Source organism: Carcharhinus amblyrhynchos, chromosome 7, assembly GCF_965287045.1.
Source record: "Carcharhinus amblyrhynchos chromosome 7, sCarAmb.v2.hapA, whole genome shotgun sequence".
NCBI classification, from domain to species: Eukaryota; Metazoa; Chordata; class Chondrichthyes; order Carcharhiniformes; family Carcharhinidae; genus Carcharhinus; species Carcharhinus amblyrhynchos.
In genome coordinates this window covers 47951129-47971062 of record NC_137330.1, presented here as the reverse complement: position 1 = coordinate 47971062, position 19934 = coordinate 47951129, and the positions used below count along the sequence as shown (strand labels likewise).

Here is a 19934-nt window from a genome sequence, read left to right as displayed (position 1 = left end):
TGCTGCACTTCAGTAAAAAGGTTATTTTGGCTGCACAATTACTAATCCCAATTTAAGCCTTCCCTTAATAAGTAATTTTAGGCTGGCTCATAATTGCTGAAAGCATTTTTTTTATAAGAACATAAGAACATAAGAACATAAGAAATAGGAGCAGGAGTAGGCCATCTAGCCCTTCGAGCCTGCTCCGCCATTCAATAAGATCATGGCTGATCTGTCGTGGCTCAGTTCCACTTTCCCGCCCTCTCCCCATAACCCTTAATCCCCTCTCTTATCAAAAACCCATCAACCCGCTTCTTAAAAATATTTAGCGAGGCAGCCTCCACCACTTCAACGGGCAGAGAATTCCAGAGATTCACCACCCTTTGAGTGAAGAAGTTCCTCCTCAACTCCGTTCTGAACCGCCCCCCCTTTATCTTGAGGCTGTGCCCCCTAGTCCTACTGTCTTTTTTGAGCGGGAAGAGTCTTTCCACCTCTATCCTATCCATCCCATTCATCATCTTATACGTCTCAATGAGATCTCCCCTCATTCTTCTAAACTCTAACGAGTACAAGCCTAGTTTATTCAGCCTCTCCTCATAGCTCAACCCCCTCAACTCCGGTATCAGCCTAGTAAACCTCCTCTGCACTCCCTCCATTGTGACATTAATGACCATATATGGAGCTGAGTCGCATGTAGATTTGATTAAAATGTAGAAACTTGCAAATGGTTATAGCACAAAATGCCTGTTTTGTCTGTACTGGACCTCTGAACGAGCAATTCACCCAATGCCACTCTCTCTCATCTTTTCTATGTAGCTCTGCAAATTTACCCTGTTCAGATAATGATCAAATTCCTTATCGGAAGTCTCAGTTGACCCTACTTCCATCTCACTCTCAGGCAGAACAATCCAGGTTCTAACCACTCACTGGGTGAAAATGTTTCTTCATGTTGCAATTGCTTCTTTCGTCAATTCCCTTAAACGAGGGCCTTCTGGTTCTCAATCCCTTCATCAATGGGAACAGTTTTTCCCTATCGACTCTGTCTTGACCCTCATGATATTGAATACCTGCATCAAACTTCCTATCAATCTTTTCTCCCCACAAGGAGAACAGTCCAATTTTATTCTCCAATTCTCCCATTTTATTTGAAGTTTGTCAGCCCTGGAATCATTCTTGTGAATCTTTTCCGTACATCCTAATATCTAATATCTTCACATCCTTCCTGAAATGTGTTGTCCAGAACTGGATGCAATACTTGAGCTGAGGCTGAACCAGTATTTTACACAGGTTGGATATAAAGTCCTTGCTTTTGTACTCTATGCCCCTATTGATAAAGCCCAGGATTCCACATGCCTTATTAACCCCACTCTCAACCTGTCCTGGGGGCAGCAATGTTAATTTTGGAACTCTTTCTTCTTGCCAGTTCTAATTCAAAATTTCCACAGGCCTCGAAGGAGCAGCAAAGGGAGGAAGTCAGGTATTCTGAGGGAGCAGCATCATATAATTCCTTCACACCCTCCATCTCCTCGGATATGCAAACCTTGGTGAAACTTCTGTCACGTAATGAGCCAAATGCCACAAGTGAGCGTGAGCAATGCTGAAAACAAAACAGCAATGGAACATTCCATCAGAGACAGCAGACCCCTCTAATCTCTGCTCCACCTGGAATTTGGGGACAGCCACAAAGAGTGCCATTCTATAGCAGCAGAAGAAAACATGTCCCATAACTTCCTGATATCCCAATGTCACATTTTGGGAAAGGGAGATACTCGAAGATTATCATCGGCACCCTTTTTAGAATTGTACCCTTCATTTTTTATTGTCTCTCTGAGTTCTTCTTACCAAAATGAATCACTTCACACTTTTCTGCATTCAGTTCCACCTTCCCATTTCACCAATCTGCCTTTATCCTTTTGAAGTTTTACATTACGCTCCTCAAGGTTCACAATATGCTTTGTATCATTCATAATTTTTGAAATTATACCCTGTGAAAGAAGATTTGGGTTATTGATATATAATAGGAAGAGCAGGGGTCTTACCACTGATCCCTGGGAACTTCATTATAAATTTTCCTCTAGTCTATGAACTAACTTTTTTGTTTCCTGGCACTCTGATAATTTGCACCCATATTTATTCCATGGCCTCTACCTTTGTTCACAGGTCTGTTGTTTAGCACTTTCTCAAATGCTTTTTGGAATTCCATCTACACCACATCAAAAATATTACCCTCATCAGCCTTTTCTGTTTCCTTATCAAACAATTTTGTTAAATGTGATTTGCGTTTAATAAGTCCAGATTAGCTTTCCTTAATTAACCCACATTTGCCAAAGTGGCTATTAATTTTGCTCCAAATATTAAATAGATTCAAGACAGTTGGTAAGGAATGAAACAGGACATAAACCTTTTTCTTTGTAAGTTAGTTTATTCACAGGATACAGTATTACAGATCTCTGCCTCATAACTAATAAACCAGTGTTCTGGCTTACTCCCTTTATATGTGTTCTCAAAACAAAGTCCATCATTTTTGTATCTTTAAAAATAAGATCAACCAACCATTAGCACTGAATTACCATTTTGAGAAGATTTTCCACCACCGAGGTTAAACCAACTGGCCTATAACTACAGGACTCATCTTTACACCTTTTTTTTGAACATGAATGTAAAATTTCTGGCACCACCCTTGAGTCTAAGGAAGATTGGAAAATCATGGTCAGTCCCTCTGCAATTTCCATTATCACTTCTTTTGGTATACTTGGATGCATCTCATTTGCTCCTGATGTGTTTTAACTTTAAATACAGACACCTTTCCAATACTTCCACTTTATCAATATTAAACCCTTCAATTGTCCAAACGACTGCCTCTTTCACCATGATTCTTCTTCCTTCGTAAAGACAGATGCAAAGTATTGATTTAATACTTCAATGCATAAATCCCATTTTTGTCCCAATTTAGCCCTATTCCTCCTTTTACCACCCTTTTAATATCAGTATATCTATAGAAGATTTTTGAATTCCTGTTTAAGTTAGCTGCCAAGACTTCTCATACGCTCTTTATTTATCTATTTATTCTTAGTGACACATGTAGGTTTGCATTAACACTGGAGGTGAAAATCCTCCAGTCGCCACACACCAGCACCTGTTCAGGTACACTAAGGGAGAATTTAGCATGGCCAAAGTACCTAACCAGCAAATCTTTCAAACTGCGGGAGGAATCCAAAGCACCCAGAGGAAACCGATGCAAGCAGGGAGAGATCATACAGACTCAGTCCAGTTACCCAAGCCAGGAACTGAACCAGATCCCTGACGCTGTGAGGCAGCAGTACTAGCTAGCCACCGTGCCGCTCCCCACCACCCCCACCTCCGACTTACTTTTTCAAATCCCTTTCTGAACCTTCTATATTCACAGTTATCCACTTGATCACACTCTCTCTGCACAACTTTATTTCTTTTGTCATCACATGACCACTGGATTTGTTTACCGTTCCAGTCCCCTTCATAGGAATACACCTGAACTGTGCCCTAACTATATTTTCTTTAAATGCAGCCCATTGTCCAGTTACAGTTTTGCCTGCTAATCTTTGGGCGAGATTGTCACAGATTCCTGGACACTCGAAAGACCTTTAAAAATAGCAGGTGAGTCCCAGATTCAAAACTCTTGCCACCATTTCTGACAGATTCCATTTTCACCAATCGGTAATAGTGAGATTGCTGTGACTCACACATAAGGGAAACCTGAACTCAATAGGCCGCTTGAACTCCATGCTGAGTCCAGAAGGGTATAAAGTGCTTACGTTGAGCTTCACTGGAGAATACAGACTCGATCCAGTTACCCAAGCCAGGAACTGAATCAGGTCTCTAGCGCTGTGAGGCAGCAGTGCTAGCTAGCCACCATGCCACTCAACCCCCCCACCTCCGATTTACTTTTTCAAATCCCTTTCTGAACATTCTATATTCACAGTTATCCACTTGATCACACTCTCTCTGCACAGCAGGCCAAGTACAGAGATGTCAGCATGAGAGCAAGGTGGGGAATTAAAATGACAGGCCACTGGAAGCTTGGGGGTCACACATGGACTAAATGGGGTCTTCTGCAAAGTGGTCTACCAATCTGCATTTGGTCTCCTCAGTGTAGAGTAGACCACATCATGAGCAGTGCATAAAGTAAACTAAATTCTACAAAGAATGTGTGAACTGGGACCATGGATGATGAAAAGAGGTGAAAGGCCACTTGTTCAATGTCCTGTAAGATCAAGGCAAAATAGTGTGGATGCTGGGATCTGAAACAAAACCAGAAAATGCTAGAAAATCTCAACACATCTGACAGCATCTGTGGAGAGATAATATCCTGACTCAAAACATTGGCTGTATTCTCTCTCCACTGAGATTTTCCAGTATTTTCTGTTTTTGTTACACCTTCTGTGCTTGCACAGAAAATTGCCTAGAGAAGAGGACAAGGTGTTGGGGTGCTTGAGAACTGGATCATGGCATCACAGAGGGAATGGTCCCTTTGAAATGCTGAAAGGGGAAATAAAAATGTGCTTGGTGGCTGCATCACACTGGAATTGGCAGAAATGTTGGCCTTGAAACATAGACCTTTAAAAAATTTCTTGTAAACAAAATCTAGGAATTCCTGTTCTTCCCTGCCCTTTACCCTGCTTCCATCCATTTTCAGATAATTAAAATACCCCATTATAACTATTCTATAACTAAAATAAAGAGACAAAGAAAATTACAGCACAGGAACAGGCCCTTTGGCCCTCCAAGCCTGCACTAGTCATGCTACCTGACTGAACCAAAACCCCTTACCCATCCGGGGACCAAATCTCTCTATTCTCATCCTATTCATGTGTTTGTCAAGACGCCCCTTAAAAGTCACTATCGTATCTGCTTCCACTACCTCCTCCAGCAGTGAGTTCCAGGTGCCTACCACCCTCTGTAAAAATCTCTTGCGTTCCTCTGTAATTTCCTTGCAAATTTGTTCCTTTGCAACCTCCCCACCAGTTGGTAGCCAAAGAAAGCTAAAATATTCTGTGAAAAGGCAAAGTAAGTCTGCAAGGAAGTGGGAGGAAAATCAGGGAGTCAGTCAGCCCACTCAGCCGTATCATAATTAGTGCTGGGTTAAGTGAGTCTAATAGTAACAAGCAACTAAGTGTAATAGAAGTCGGAATAAAAAGCCAACTAAACTAAAATGAGTAATTCAAGCAGTTTTATTTTGCTGCCGCGGTCACACATACTTAACAAACATTTACATGCAAAATACTGACTTGAGGAGGTGGAAAGGCAGTTAAACAAGGCAATTGCCCATAGCAGGAAGCATGAGCAGGGAAAGAAACACTGTCTGTCGATGGATGATTAGATGCAGCTCCACGTGCTTTTATATTGAGTTTAAACTCTTTAAGAACAGTTTGTAATTCTCATTTTGGAAAAACTAGAAGTGATTTCAGAAAACTATTGCATCTTGAGATAGATTTCCATAACAGACAAATGTTAAAATTAAAATATATAGATTCAAATCAGCACTAAACTGGGAAACGCAACATTTCAGTTTTAACAAACATCTAACAAAGATTTAATATTGACTTGGTGAGCTTGCTTGACAACCATGGTGACATGGTAACAGTTGGAAAATAACACCAGTCTTTGAAGCTTCAAAAAAACTCAAAGGCTGGAAAAAAATTCCTCAGATCTGCTCCGGTTCTGTTGGAAAAATACTTTAAGGTTCCAATTACACTTCTAATGAAGTAACATTGCTAGAGGAGAAGCACCCAGGATTTCCCCAGGTGAAGATGAGACATATCCAAACAAAATCATATACAGTCTAAAATGTAGGATCTGTTTGTATCCAAGTTTTAAAGTGTCCCTGTGCTCTGAAGTAAGCACATACCTCACGCTGTGGCTGCTTTCTGCAATTGAAAGTTTTCCTTGCATTCTTTACACTGCAGAGTGTTTTTTTAAATGCTTAACTATTTGCGAGTGGCTGCCTTTGGAGTTCATAAGCTCTGCCAGGCAGCAGCATAGGCCTCTCGACAGCAAAGAGTATAAATGGAAAATAGCTTGATTACAGATTGATGAAAGGAATTTATTGCCTGAATTTAAGCTGATGTTTACTGAAAACACAAATTTATGGCAGGATTTATGAGACAATCCCTGCAGGGCCATCCGTGGCCTCTAGCCCTGTTGGTTGGTTTTGTGTATAAAGGATCTAAAAGCTTTATGCCCTGTGTAATGATTTAATTACTGTTAACATAGTCAGAAATAAAAGCTCAGCAGGGAAATGGCAATGCCAAATATGGAATGTTGAGGCAAGAGGGTAGATTAATGATCTGTGAATTTTTGATAGTTCCTTGGTGACATTTGTAAGAAATGCATCAAAGGACAGAAAGCAGCAATTAATCTGTAAAACCTATTGAGGCTTGAGAGCAGTGATTGTATCAAACTTTCCCAAATAAAATTTAGAAAAAAAGATAAAAAGTAACTTGTTTTTTAAATCATTCTCAGCTTAATTACACTAATTGCACAATGGCTTAACTTTCATTTCAGTTTTGAAATTGTTATACTACATTATCTAATAAAATAACAGGAATTAAACCCAATTTCTGTTTGGATTGAACGTGGTCTTGTGTACAGACTAATACAGCAATAGTTAGCAATCTGATATGAAATTCATTTAAATGTTTTACTATCTCTGCTAAAGTAGTTAGCCATAAGATATTGGATGAATATAAGCATTTATCTATTAACAAAGGTTTTGACAAAGAGTCATCTGGACTCGAAACATCAGCTCTTTTCTTTCCTAACAGATGCTGCCAGACCTGCTGAGATTTTCCAGCATTTTCTCTTTTGGTCGGTGGAACCATTTTGTTTCTTCAAGAAGCTGATAAATTTTAGAAAGCTTTAATTCCCACCAAAACATAGTTGCCAGAATTCTCTGCTATTGCACACCCTATTACTATTGCCAGTGAGAACGGAGAATTTGGCGCTTAGCCAAATCTCCATTCACAGCAGCAGGACCAGGGAATCCCAGCTGCAGGCAAGGTAGGAGAGTTCCGGCCTGTGTTTCATAGAATGGGCTAGGAACTAAATCTCAGCACTAGATGGCTGGCAACGTGTTACTAGACTGCAACTCAATCAAACAACAGTGATAAACAATAAGAATTAAAACTTAAGTAATCTGTGAACGTCACCAGATCGTGAATTGAATTATTGCCTGAGCTTGCTGCCAGAACTCTCTTCAATCTATAAAGCTGAATTTTAACAGATTTGTATCACTGCAAACTACATGAACTCCATGCTTTCATGATGCAAACCATTTTCCCAGCTTAAGTGTTGTTATATTTCACAACGCTGCCTTGATATGTTGCATGAGAGATTCCTTTGGCAATTTTTCTAATTGGCCATGATAATTTAACTGAAAATTGTTGGACACCCTGGTTAAGTGGATAAACATGATTCAAGCCAGTCTTCTGCTAAAGTTACAATGGTTGATCAGGATGAGACCCCAAACTCTTAAAGTTCATTTATTTGTCATAAGTAAGGCTTACATTAACACTGCAATGAAGTTACTGTGAAATTCTACTAGTCGCCACACTCCAGCACCTGTTCAGGTCAATGCACTTAACCAGCATGTCTTTCAAACTGTCGGAGAAAATCGGAGCACCTGGAGGAAACCCATGCAGACCTGGGGAGAATGTGCAAACTCCACTTAGACAGTGACCCAAGCCAGGAATTGAAGCCAAGCCCCAGTCACTTTGAGACAGCAGTGCTTTCCACTGTGCCACCGTGCCTCCCCATTCACTCCAGGACTGTAGAAGTTCCTGATTTTGTTACTTCATTGTTGACATGAAACAAAGCCTTTCTCTAATGTTTTTCATGTTCAGCAATAATAAGAAAGGCACTACTTAAAACAAAATATTTTGGCAACAAACGTTAACATAAAAACCTCATATATCAGAAAGGCCCTGGATCAGATAGAGAGTTAAAGCTCCCTCTGCTGTGCCCTGATAATGTATCATGACTCCAACATAAGACTGCCACGACATTGATGGAATTTCTCCATTTGTTTCAGCAACTTTCCTAAGAAAGGCAGCTTGATGCTGGATGTTGTCTGCTTAGAATCCCTTCACTTTACCTTAACTTATGATTTTTGTGTTTCAAAAGAAGAAATATTGAAAGCTGAATGTACCAGGCAGCACATGTGAAGAGAAACAGAGTTACTGCACCTGGCCCCCACCCCCGCACCCCACCCCCCCCATCCGACCCCACAATGGGGGATTCTCATGTGGCGGAGGTGACTCGCCATTGGCTGTCAGTGGGATCTCCCAGTCCCGCCAAAGTCAATGGCAATTTGCATGATGGGGAACCCGCAGCGGGGGATCCACTTTGACAAGACAATATTTCAGATTGATAATCTGTCACTACAGTTGGATAGAGATGTAACAGGTTTTAACTGGGTTTAGAGGCAGGGAAATGGGGGAGAGAAGGGAAGAACAACAGAATGCCTGTGATGAAAGTAAGTGAGATTAAATTAAAAAAGGAATGATGGTGCAAGGCAAATAGTGTGATGGGACAAGAAAGTAATAAATAGAAAAAGTCACGAGGATACGTAAATGGCAACAGCAGAATTAGTACCAGTAGGAGTTGTCTGAAACAATTATGAGCTAAAATTGGTGAACTCATACTGACTCTGGAAGGTTGTAAAGTTACTAAGTGAAAGATAAGGTACTGTTCCTCAAGCCTACATTGAAAGTATAGGAAGCTGAAATCAGATCTGCCATTCTCTGGATGTTTGTGTCGTAGTGGTACCCCCAAAGGTGCACTGCAGAACCCCTCAGAAGTCCCAATGTACTGACTACAAAGGAATTGATGTGGCGATGCCAGCGTTGGACTGGGGTAAACACAGTAAGAAGTCTCACAACACCTGGTTAAAGTCTAACAGGTTTATTTGGTAGCAAGAGTGACTCACCTGACGAAGGGACAGCAAGCGCTCTGAAAGCTAGTGGCTTTTGCTACCATGTAAACCTGTTGGACTTTAACCTGGTGTTGTGAGACTTCTTACTACAAAGGAATTGCCCAGGATGCACAATTCACCTGTGTGTGCATGGAACCCTCCGAAACTCCGAGTTAAAGTCAGAGGACATGATCTTACGAAAAAATGTTCTATGTGTCATACAAGAGAGAACTGCATCGACTGAGAACCCCTGGCCCAACTAACCACACAACTTACTCAGACCCTTGTTTACTTCTCCAACCTCTCTACATTCTGACCAACCCCACTACCCTAATTCCCCCTAAGTCTTCTGATGTACCTAACCTTTCACCCACTGTTCTACCCCTTTACCCACTTACCTTATACACTTACCTTTGCATTTAAACTTACCAGAATATGACAGCTGGTGCCTTAAAATGGAGATATGGTTTTCTATACCAAGAAGAGTGAAGTCCTGAACAGGTACATCCACATTTCTGAGGAATGGTTTGGAAGTTCACGTAAGAAACGTGGAAATCTGGTGCAAGGTAAATAAATAGAAGAGAAGAGGCAATCCAACAGTAATTGCCACTCCTTGCAAGACTCAGCTCAGATTTCAGAGTGAGAGTGTGGAGGAGAATTAAAATTACCAGTGACTGGAACCTTTGGGTCTGATCAAAAATGTTACATACAAACATACAAATTAAAGGCAGGAGTAAGCCAATCGACCGCTCAAGCCTGCTCTGCTATTCAGTAAGATCATGGCTGATCTGATTGCAACTTTAACCCTGCATTCCTGCCTACCCTGATAACCTTTCACCTCCCCATTAATCTAGAATCTATCTGGCTGTGCCTTAAAAGTATTTAAAGACATTGCTTCTATGGCCTTTTGAGGAAGAGTTCTGGAGATTCATGTCCCACTGAGAGAAATAATTTCTCCTTATTAAAAGTACTCTGTATGGTTTGCAGTTTTCTGCTGTAACTCAATTTTAGTGACTCAATTTTATTGGAATTTTATTCAAATTTATTAAGTGATACACCTGCCACATCTTTGAATGAAACTTAAGGAAATACCAATTGTATTTTCTTCCCCACAAATGCATTAATAAATCAAAACTACTTTTCTACATTCCATTTATTTGCCTAATATCTGTCAGTCCTTTGAGTACGGTAACTAGAGGATGGCAATGATAAAAGTAGAATTAGGGTTTGAAAATTTGAATGTTAAAAATACTTTTTTCTCAGTGGAAAAATAGCAAATGTATCTCCTAAACTTCCCAGTTGTTTTTGATATTTCTAGTGCCGAAAGCCACTCTATGGATCAGCAAGATGGAATAGAAAACATTCTTCTTGGTTTCGTACACAAAACTCTGCAGCCATGGGGGTGGAAAAGTTGGTACGCAGTGCCACCCTGCCCCTCAATCCCTGACACAACCCAACCTGATGTGAAGATGCCAGCGTTGGACTGGGGTAAAAACAGAAAGACGTCTAACAACACCAGCTTAAAGTCCAGAACTCCTACCCACCTGACAAAGGAACAGTGTGTTCCAAAAGCTTGTGGCGTTTGCTACAAATAAACCTATTGGACTTTAAGCTGATGTTGTTTGACAACCCAACCTGTCAGTTGCTGCAATCTGCAGTCATTTCCCTCTATAAGCTGCATTGGTAATTGTCCAGTTTTCTGGATCACCCTTGGATATGCTGATGAGCTGACGTTTTCCCTTAAGATTTGGGGGGGGGGGCGTTTGTGGAGGGGGCTTGGACAGTATCAGTTAACATGAATCCTGGCTGTAGTGGGCAACACTGCCATAAATTGTCCGGTGAAAATTCAGGATCATACTATCCATTGTATATTTACCGTATCAGTTTGAATTTGAGCAACCTGCGTCCATCAACACTAACTTAGATGTACTGATAGATAATGATCAGGGTCACTGACAATTCAAGTGTTCATTTTCCTTCTATGGGATTCTTTAATTGTTGTTTTGTGAATCTTGTTCCTCAATTCCTTCCACCTTTCTGCAAAAAAAATTAATCAATGGCTTTAATAATGCTAATATCTGCCAGGACTATCCTTTAGAAAAGAAAATCAATGAAGCTAAAACAACTGCTGGTACATCACCGTAATCCGTGTATTTCATTGCATTTGTTTCAAAGCCAGTGGCACTTCTCTGCAATCAGATAACCATTTGCACACCACTTCAGCTTCATTGTGTTACTGCTCTGTAACACTCTGGATCAAATTTATTGCTTGTGAGTTGTTGGGTCAGCCCACTGGCGAAATATAAATCACATCCCATGGCTCTTCATAACTCATTTCTCTTTTATTCTGCTTCCATATTAAAGAACATCTATACTAAAATATTTTGAGGGGACTGAAATACAGGTAGATTCAAAGGGTAAGACCTTTGTATGGAACCAATTTTATTGCTTTGGTTTTCTTCCAGGAATTAATCTCCATGGATTTGGAGATTTTGCTGGAACATGCATTTTCCCTAAATAGTACGGGGGAGAGGCAATTGGGTTTAGTTTTTATTTCACTTTGGCTATATTCCTTGACTCAGCATCACTTAATTTTGTCATGGTAGTTATTGAATGATTAATTATTCCCCAGTGTTATTATAATATTTATGGCTTCTAATAAAGTAGATTTCATGCAAGCAAAATTGTGATTGTTTAATTTAATGTCAAATAATCAAAACCCAAATGCTTAGGAAAGAATAATAGAGATTTGCCTGAAGTATTTGTGAGTTCAAGACTTATATTTATTAAAGGGTGTATGGTATGTTTATCTTAAAGTCGCTGTGTTGAAGTTTTTATTCAGGTGTCATTTTTCAAAAATGAAGATTTTGAACACGATTATTGACACACAAACTCGTTGCTCTAGATGACAATATTTAGTGTCTAATCGTCTACTATTGCCGAGGAGGAAAAGAAATCAGACTTGCCTTTATCTGGACATTTGTTGCCTTAGTTCACAATCATGAAAATATTGATATTCCTTTATATCCTGTTGCACATGTACCTTTAAATCAATGAGTAGGGTTTCATTTTTACAATCCACTTGCACTTTGAATTATATAACACAGTTACAGAACAGGCATTCAGAACTAAGGCTGTTCATGAACTAAAGCCACGAACATGCAAATCTGTTACACTTTGTCATTTGACTTAAAGTCTCCACACCCTGTAAAAAGTGGGGAACACACAAACTAACCAATCGCATTGACATCAAAAGATCTCGAAGACACACCTGCTTTAAGTAAAAATGAGCAAATTGAATATGGTCAAATACATTCAAGTACTTAAGCTCAATATGATGCGGTTTAATGATGCTTATAAAAGCAACATTGAGCTATATCATATTGTTTCCTTCCAAGATACTCACCATCCTGATTTGGAAACATATTGCCGTTCCTTCACAGTCGCCAGGTCAAAATCCTGGAATTTCCTCCCTAATGGAATTGTAGGTCAACCCACAGAACATGGACTGCAGTGATTCAAGAAGGCGGCTCATCACCACCTTCTCAAGGGCAACTAGGGATGAACAATAAATGCTGGCCAGCCAGCAACACCCATGTCCCACGAATGAATAAAAAAAATTAAGAATTAGTAAAATAATAATTAATTCAAAATCTAAGCCTGTTGACATGAATTTACAGTTGAAGTAATTGCTTAATAGCTAATACATTATCATTTTAACAGTTTTCTGTTAAATAAGGTTTTTATATATCTATACTCTAGCTATGACTGTAACACTACATTCTGCACCCTCTCTTTTTCTTCTCTGTGAATGGTATGCTTTGTCTGTATAGCCTGTAAGAGACAATACTTTTCACTATATACTAATAGATGTGACAATAAATCAAATCAAATGTATATATCTCAAACCAAGTTTATTTAGTTGAAATAATTTAACTAAATTAGAATCTTTCAATAATAAGTAAACATTTTCAAGCAAATTTGCTGTCCAATGCTTTAGACTGGCTCCTTTTTCCTCTGAATTAAATTTAATTTGTGCATTTTCATAGGTTTTTCATTCTCACAATTGCTGCATAGATTTTAAACTGATTATTAGATCGCTAATGAATGTCACCTTGCAATTGTGAAAACATGAAAATCAGTTGATATTAGTGCAGGTTTCTGCAAGTAAATGGCTTTAAAAATCTGCCATCAGCTAAGTATGGAATGACATTCTGGTTGTGATAAGGTCAACAAAAGGCACTTTTGATTAGAAATGTGGCTGAGTTAACTTGTCAGAGTTTTATCTGTGTGAAGTTGATTATATAAACCATGTTCGGTGGATGAGGATCTCCCAGGTCAGCTGTAAGATGATCACTCCCCAGTTCCTCATTCTAAATGTTTTTAATTGTCTTCAGCCTAGTAAACTGAAACCTGAAGAAACGCAGGTCTGTGATCTCTGAGACCTCCAAAACAAACCCAATTCTCACTGATTTGCTTTAGGAAGTAACTGCTTATTTACCCCATAGTTAACACCCTATTGCTGACTTAAGTTAGATAAAGTGAAAAAGGTCAGAAATGGGATCAAAAAAGACCAGACAGCCTTGCATTGTCACTCCATAGGCCTATTTTTTTTGCAACAAATGGACTTTGACATGTCTATATAGTCAACAACACCAGTATAATATTTAACTTGGAATGGCCCTGTTTTCCTCTCTTTCTTTGGTGCCGTTTTTATTTACTTTATTAAAGAATCTATAATAAGAGACATGAGCTACAAATGCAATTTATTTTAAAATGACGTTTGCATGATTTTTTTTCCACAATTTATCCATTTCTTTCAGTGTCATTTCCATATATATTTCACCTGAAGGGAGAGTGGGTCAATTCAGATATCAGAGCAAACAGATGAAGATAGCATTGAGATCTCCTCATACTTTCTTTAACACTCATTTTGGTTCTTGATGCCACACTGACACTCTTAAGTTGAGCATCGAGGTGAATTGTTTGTGAAATGCCAATACTTAACAATGTACATCTGCCTTTTCTTATAATCTTCCTGTCCCTTGTCCCCTGAAGATGCTAATGCAACAAAAAAAGTTTTTCTAAAAAGTCAAAAACAAAACAAAAGAGGCAGCTTTGAGCAAGTCAAAATGCCAGGATCTGGAAACTGCTCGTTGTAGCGATATTGTGGTATGGGCCTTGCAAGCCACTCATTCAAGAGCAATTAGGGATGGGCAGAAAGCCAGCGACACCCACATCCCATGAAGTAATTTTTAAAAATGTATGGTAAATGATGGAGAAGGGGGAGAAGGGTGGTGGGTGAAGATTGTTTCATGACTTGGGAACAAGAGAAGCCCGGGACGATGGCACAGTGGTTAGCATTGCTGCCTCATAGTGCCAGGGACCTGGGTTCGATTTCCAACTTGGGCGACTGTCTGTGTGGGGTTTGCAGGTTCTCCCCATGTCTGCGTGAGTTTCCCTCGAGTGTTCCAGTTTCCTCCCACAGTCTGAAAGACATGCTGGTTACGTGCATTAGCCATGCTAAGTTCTCACTCAGTATACCCGAACAGGTGTTGGAGCGTGGCGACTAGCAGATTTTTACAGTAACTTCATTGCAGTGTTAATACAAGTCTACTTGCAGTAGCAAAGTTGAAAATTAGTCCTTTCAGGATATGACTGATGCAGCAGACTAATTTGCCACTTAAGGTGAGGAAATAAAAGTAATGGAAACGTACACTACACAGATGTGAACTTCCCAGTAACAGTAATTATGAACATGAAGGAAATGATATTCAGTTGAGGAAGCCTGACTGAAGAACTGGATAGACTACCCAAGGTGAAACATTCCAGAAGAAACTGCGGAAATAGTCCAAAATTGTAAAGCCCTGCATATGACATGTAGAAAGGATAGAATTGATGATCCAAAAGTTCTTCTGATGCTTCATAATTTTCTTTTTTTACATTTCTTACCACATCACTGTTGGTCACAGTTTAGAATATTCCCCCAAAATGGAGGTGATGTACATTTAATTCCGAGCAAAAGAATTCATGCAGTATTGATGAATCTTTTCTAATCAGCTCTGGACAGTTATCTGGTTAAGTACTGTATTGAAAATTATAGGGATATAGGTAGAAAGAGGTAATTAAAGCTTGCATGAAATACAATGATTCCCCTGTTCCTGGAGAAACAGATGAGTCATTTGCAGATGAAAACTGGGATGAATTGAACAGAATGGATCATAATTGTTGTTCGGTTACTTTTAGAAATGAGTGATTCATTTCATTTGAATTTTTTGAATGTTTTACCCTGTAATGGACGATTTCTAAGAGAAGCTGAAAGGTTTGATTTGAATATATGACTAAAACGGTGGCACAGTGGTAAGCACTGCTGCTTGACAGCCCTCAGGACCCAGGTTCAATTCCAGCTTTGGGTGACTGCGTGGAGCCTGCACGTTATCTGTGTGATTGCATGGGTTTCCTCTATGTTCTCCAGTTTCCTCTTACAGTCCAAAGATGTGCAGATTAGATGGAATGGTCATGGTAAAATTGCCCCAAGATGTGTAGGTATGGGGATTAGTGGGGTAAATATGTGGAGTCATGGGGATAGGGCAGGGGGTTGGGCCTGGGTAAAGATGCTCTGTTGGATTCAATGAATTGGTGAAGATTCAATGGGCAGAATAGCTGCATTCTGCACATTAGGGATTCTATGATTCAATGATCACATAAAGCTTTGTACTAAAACAACTGAATCACAACATTTAGCTCCTGGTTTTTGAAAAGGTTATTTGAGGGGCTAGATGGTCTCTTCACGCTTTGTGGCTTGATGATGGAGATCGCTAAGATGGATTTTTACAGCTGGAGGTTTTACAGAGGTTATGGTGGGCAGTTGGGAACTGACTGTTCCCCCATTCTCTCCTGCCATGACTTTGGCAGAATGCCTGGTCAAAGGTTGAAATGGCTGCTTCTGTCATTCCTCCAGGGATTCTGCTGATCATCTGCTGAAGCGCTGTGGCAAATTGTGAGAACCCTGTGGGAACTCTTCATTTCAGTGATTCAAAGGTACTGATCCATGCATTCTGCGTGAACTGGGGCAAATGAAAAACATTGACTAAATCTTAAGTCAATGAGAATGGAATATGTCCATCTTATTACTTTCACGGTGAGAATGAATGTTGTGGAAATGAACATCACAAACTCAAGTGTGAGGGTTAGGGCACCCAATTTACAGCACATACAACCTCTGGTCTAATGACTCATTAACAATCTAAAGTAAAAATAGAACATGATATCTATCTCAACAGCATGATTTGAAAGAGGAAGACAGATTAGCATTTCAGGTGTGGAATCAAACATTTGAACCTTCTTAAATGAGGAGTGCAGAGAACAGTATACCAAGGTCAAGGGTTTAAATGTAGCCACCGCATCACAATGAAGCAACTACTGGATTTAATAGTCTATTCTAAGTTTTGTTATTTTAAAATGCTGCATCTGATTGTACTGTTCTTTGGCAGGTGTACTAGTACATAAGAGGAAACCAAGGGTTCCAGCCATGGCTGTTTCCCACCAGCCAACCGTGTAGGTGAGCAAAGAGACGTGGTATTGCCAATTGAGACGGAACAGAGAACCCATGGTAGGATATTATGACATTGCCAAACATCTGAGTGATGAAGTATTGAAAGTATGCAGTAAGTTCAGAGAAAGCAGGTCTTTTCTGTTGATGAAAACATGTACTTTCTCTTGTTCCAAATGTGCACAGTTTATATCCCCTAAGGATCCTGGGAAACCAGACAGTCCCAAGAATTCCAGTTATGAGCACTGTCTGTGCCTGTATGCAGATGTGTGCAGGGTAATGGCTGGGAAAGGAAAGTCGAGTACATTGTATAATCAGGTGCAGTTACCAAAACTGCGAAACCAGTATGAAAATAGGTTTGTGCACATGTACACTGTAATATGTCTCATTAGACTGACAACATGCCAGAAATGTTGTAAATGAATTGTAATGGTCATTATTAGGTAAGTGTTTTTTTTAATAGAGATTGCATATTCTTTGCAAGATGGATTACTATAAAATCATAGCATTTAATTTTCTTTTCTGTACTATTTTTAGTTTTGTTTTATGTTTTACCACAAAATTTTCTTCTTTTTGAAGTGTTCTGCTGAAAGCAGGCCTGATCCACAGTGCCACAATCTCGACTATAAGTAATACAAGGAGGCAGGTACAGAATCTAGCCCAGCTGGAGGAAGGATCAAATCCCATTCTGTGAGCACCAATCTAATCCACACCGGTAGTCCAGCCAGCAGAGTCTCATGGCACCTAAGAAGCCCAAGTTGCTGTGGAAAATGTATACTTAAATGCATGTTGTAGCCTGCAGCTCTGGACGGTGATGGTGGAGGCTCCAAGTTCTTTCCATCAGATGACCAACTAGGAATCTCTCCTGCTCTTATGCCTGCCACCAGCATACCTTCTGAGAATTTATAGGTTGTCACTAAACCTGTTTCACTGCATCATGAACAGACTTTCCTTGGCCATGGAGTCATGGCCAGAATTTAACATACCACCTACCCCCCCGCCAACATTCCCATGCATGTAATTGCATGGAGGGCACTCCCTCCAGGTTCCTGCCTGCCACTACCTGGTATTGATTTTATACTGGCATGGGCAGGGCCTCAGACAAGAAGCATACCCTTGACCCAGTCACGTCCTTAAGTGGCCACTTAATGACCATTTCCACTCCAGCACAATTTCTACGTAGGCGGGTAGATGAATGTTTGGGGTGGGGGAATGTAAATAAAGATACTTGGATCTCAGGTGGGAAGGTCCTCTTAAGGTCCAATGACCTCCAGATCACCCTCCCCCCCACTAGCCAATTTCCCGAGATGCTGATCATCTCTCTTTCGACCGTATCAGGCAGTTCCTACCCTAGAAATCTTGCCATTTACCTGGGCAACCTGTTCCTGGAACCAAGTGCCAGGCAACTCGCTGTAGTGTCTCCTCCGACCACTGCAGTGATATGCCTGGAGGGCCTGGAAAGCTGTCAGCCAATCAGATTGGCTAGCAACTTTTCAGATGGGACTTCCTCCCTAGTAGGGGCCCACCTTGTGACATAAAATGGCAGTGGGGCTACTGGAGTTAGTTGGGCAGATTGAGCACTTATGTGGATTTAAAATCTTTGAGTGTGCTTCATGCAGAAAATAATTTTTCTCTGTCGTGTGCATATAAGTGAGAGCTGTCAGATTGATTGAGTTTTTTTTAATTATCTCCACATGACTCAAGAGTCTGCGAATAATGGATATTTGGCGAGTGACTACATAAACGACATGGGATTTAAGGTGGCATGGATTTGGCATGGCAGTATGAGCTGGAATGTAGGCAGCATGGGGTATGAGATGGTATGAGGGTCCATGGGGTGTGTGAGGGGTATGAGGTAGCATCGTAGTGATGGGGAGATGAGGGGTGAGGCAGTCTATCAAGTATTTCATAAAACTGGGCTGAAGTCTTGGAGAGGTGTCCTTCTAAACAGCCCAGCTTAGCAAGAACCCACCTTTTGTAGATCTGATTTGATAATGACACCCCCCCGCCCCCCACCCCCCACCCACACGCACCCCACCCACACGCACCCCTCAACCACCATCACTCTTCTGTGCACGTGGAGATCTCAGTGGTTAGCATTGCTGTCTCACTGCGCCAGGGACCCAGTTCGATTCCTGACTTGGGTCACTGTCTGTGCGGAGTCTGTATGTCCACCCTGTGTCTCCATGGGTTGCTGTGGTTTCCTCCCACAGTTTGAAAGATGTGCTGGTTAGGTGCATTGGCCATGCTAAATTCTCCCTCAGTGTACAAGAACAGGTGCCAGAGTGTGGCGATGAGGGGATTTTCACAGTAACTTCATTGCAGTAAGCCTATTTATGACTAATAAATAAACTTTACTTTTTACCTTACATTTCCATGGAGCTGGGTCTGCTGAATCAGCAGGGAATTCTCACTGCCATGATGAAAATCCATCCTTACATTTTATGCTATTGCAATTTGTCTACGTTAGTTGTGACAAACAATACATGATTGCCAGAGAAATTATTCAGTAATTGAATTTTGTTGACACACTGGGAGAAAGTCTTTGACCATGTTGGAATATCACCCTGATAAACCATGTGAGTGACCTCTGTCTATCTTTAAGACTTCATTGATACCTTAAACTAATTGCTTCCCATTTATTACTTTTTTACTTAGATTTTAATCCCTGGAGAGTCTTTCAATTGATCATGGTAACTCGTATCAGAGAAATGAGATACACTTGATACCATCATCAGGCCCCCTCGGGGCAGACACGGCAGATGTCTGAAGTGGACTCAAAACTCCATCAACCTTGCTTCCATCGTGTACCTTAAGCTCATCAGACTATCCCTACTGGACGCATTCCTGTTTCCATTTGGAACAACTATTTTTGGGGTCTGTAAACCCAGGGACATTCTGTGTTGTTGAAGTACTCAACAGCCTCGAGGCTGGTTGCACCTGGAGCCAGTTTATTGGTTCCTCAGGGAGGAAAGGGAAATTATCCCATTCACAGCACAAAACGTAGTTTTACAGCAACCCAAAAACAATGGAAACACACATTCTAATCTCGACAGCACTACTTTAACGCTGATAACCGTGCACTGCTGAAAATTGCAAATAAAAACATGCTAACGACGCAAGATTAATTAAATAGAGCTTAATCAGGACGAGACGTTATGGTGGATGAAGAGGGAAATCAATCCAGGATCCAATCCAATTAATTTGAAATGCAGTTCCCAGAGGTGTAAATAGAATGTGCAATAGAGTCATTGAGGTTTACGGCATGGAAACAGGCCTTTTGGCCCAACTTGTCCTTGCCTCCCTTTCTTTTTTAAAATCCCTAAGCTAATCCCAATTGCCTGCATTTGGCCCTTATCCCGCTATACCCATTTTATCCATGTAACTATCTAAATGCTTTTTAAAAGACAAAACTGTACCCACCTCTACTAATATAGCTTGTTCCAAACACTCACC

At 40.5% G+C, this 19934-nt stretch overlaps 1 long non-coding RNA gene across 1 annotated transcript in view; it reads left to right on the top strand.

The window, feature by feature from the left end:
* LOC145345450 (uncharacterized) overlaps positions 1–19721 on the top strand; it is an 82396-nt gene extending 62675 nt beyond the window's left edge. Inside the window, exons 2-3 of the long non-coding RNA XR_013887068.1 lie at positions 16420–16538; positions 19137–19721. This is a non-coding gene — a long non-coding RNA (uncharacterized LOC145345450). The remainder of the gene's footprint in view (positions 1–16419; positions 16539–19136) is intronic.
* The last annotated feature ends 213 nt before the right edge of the window (positions 19722–19934 follow it).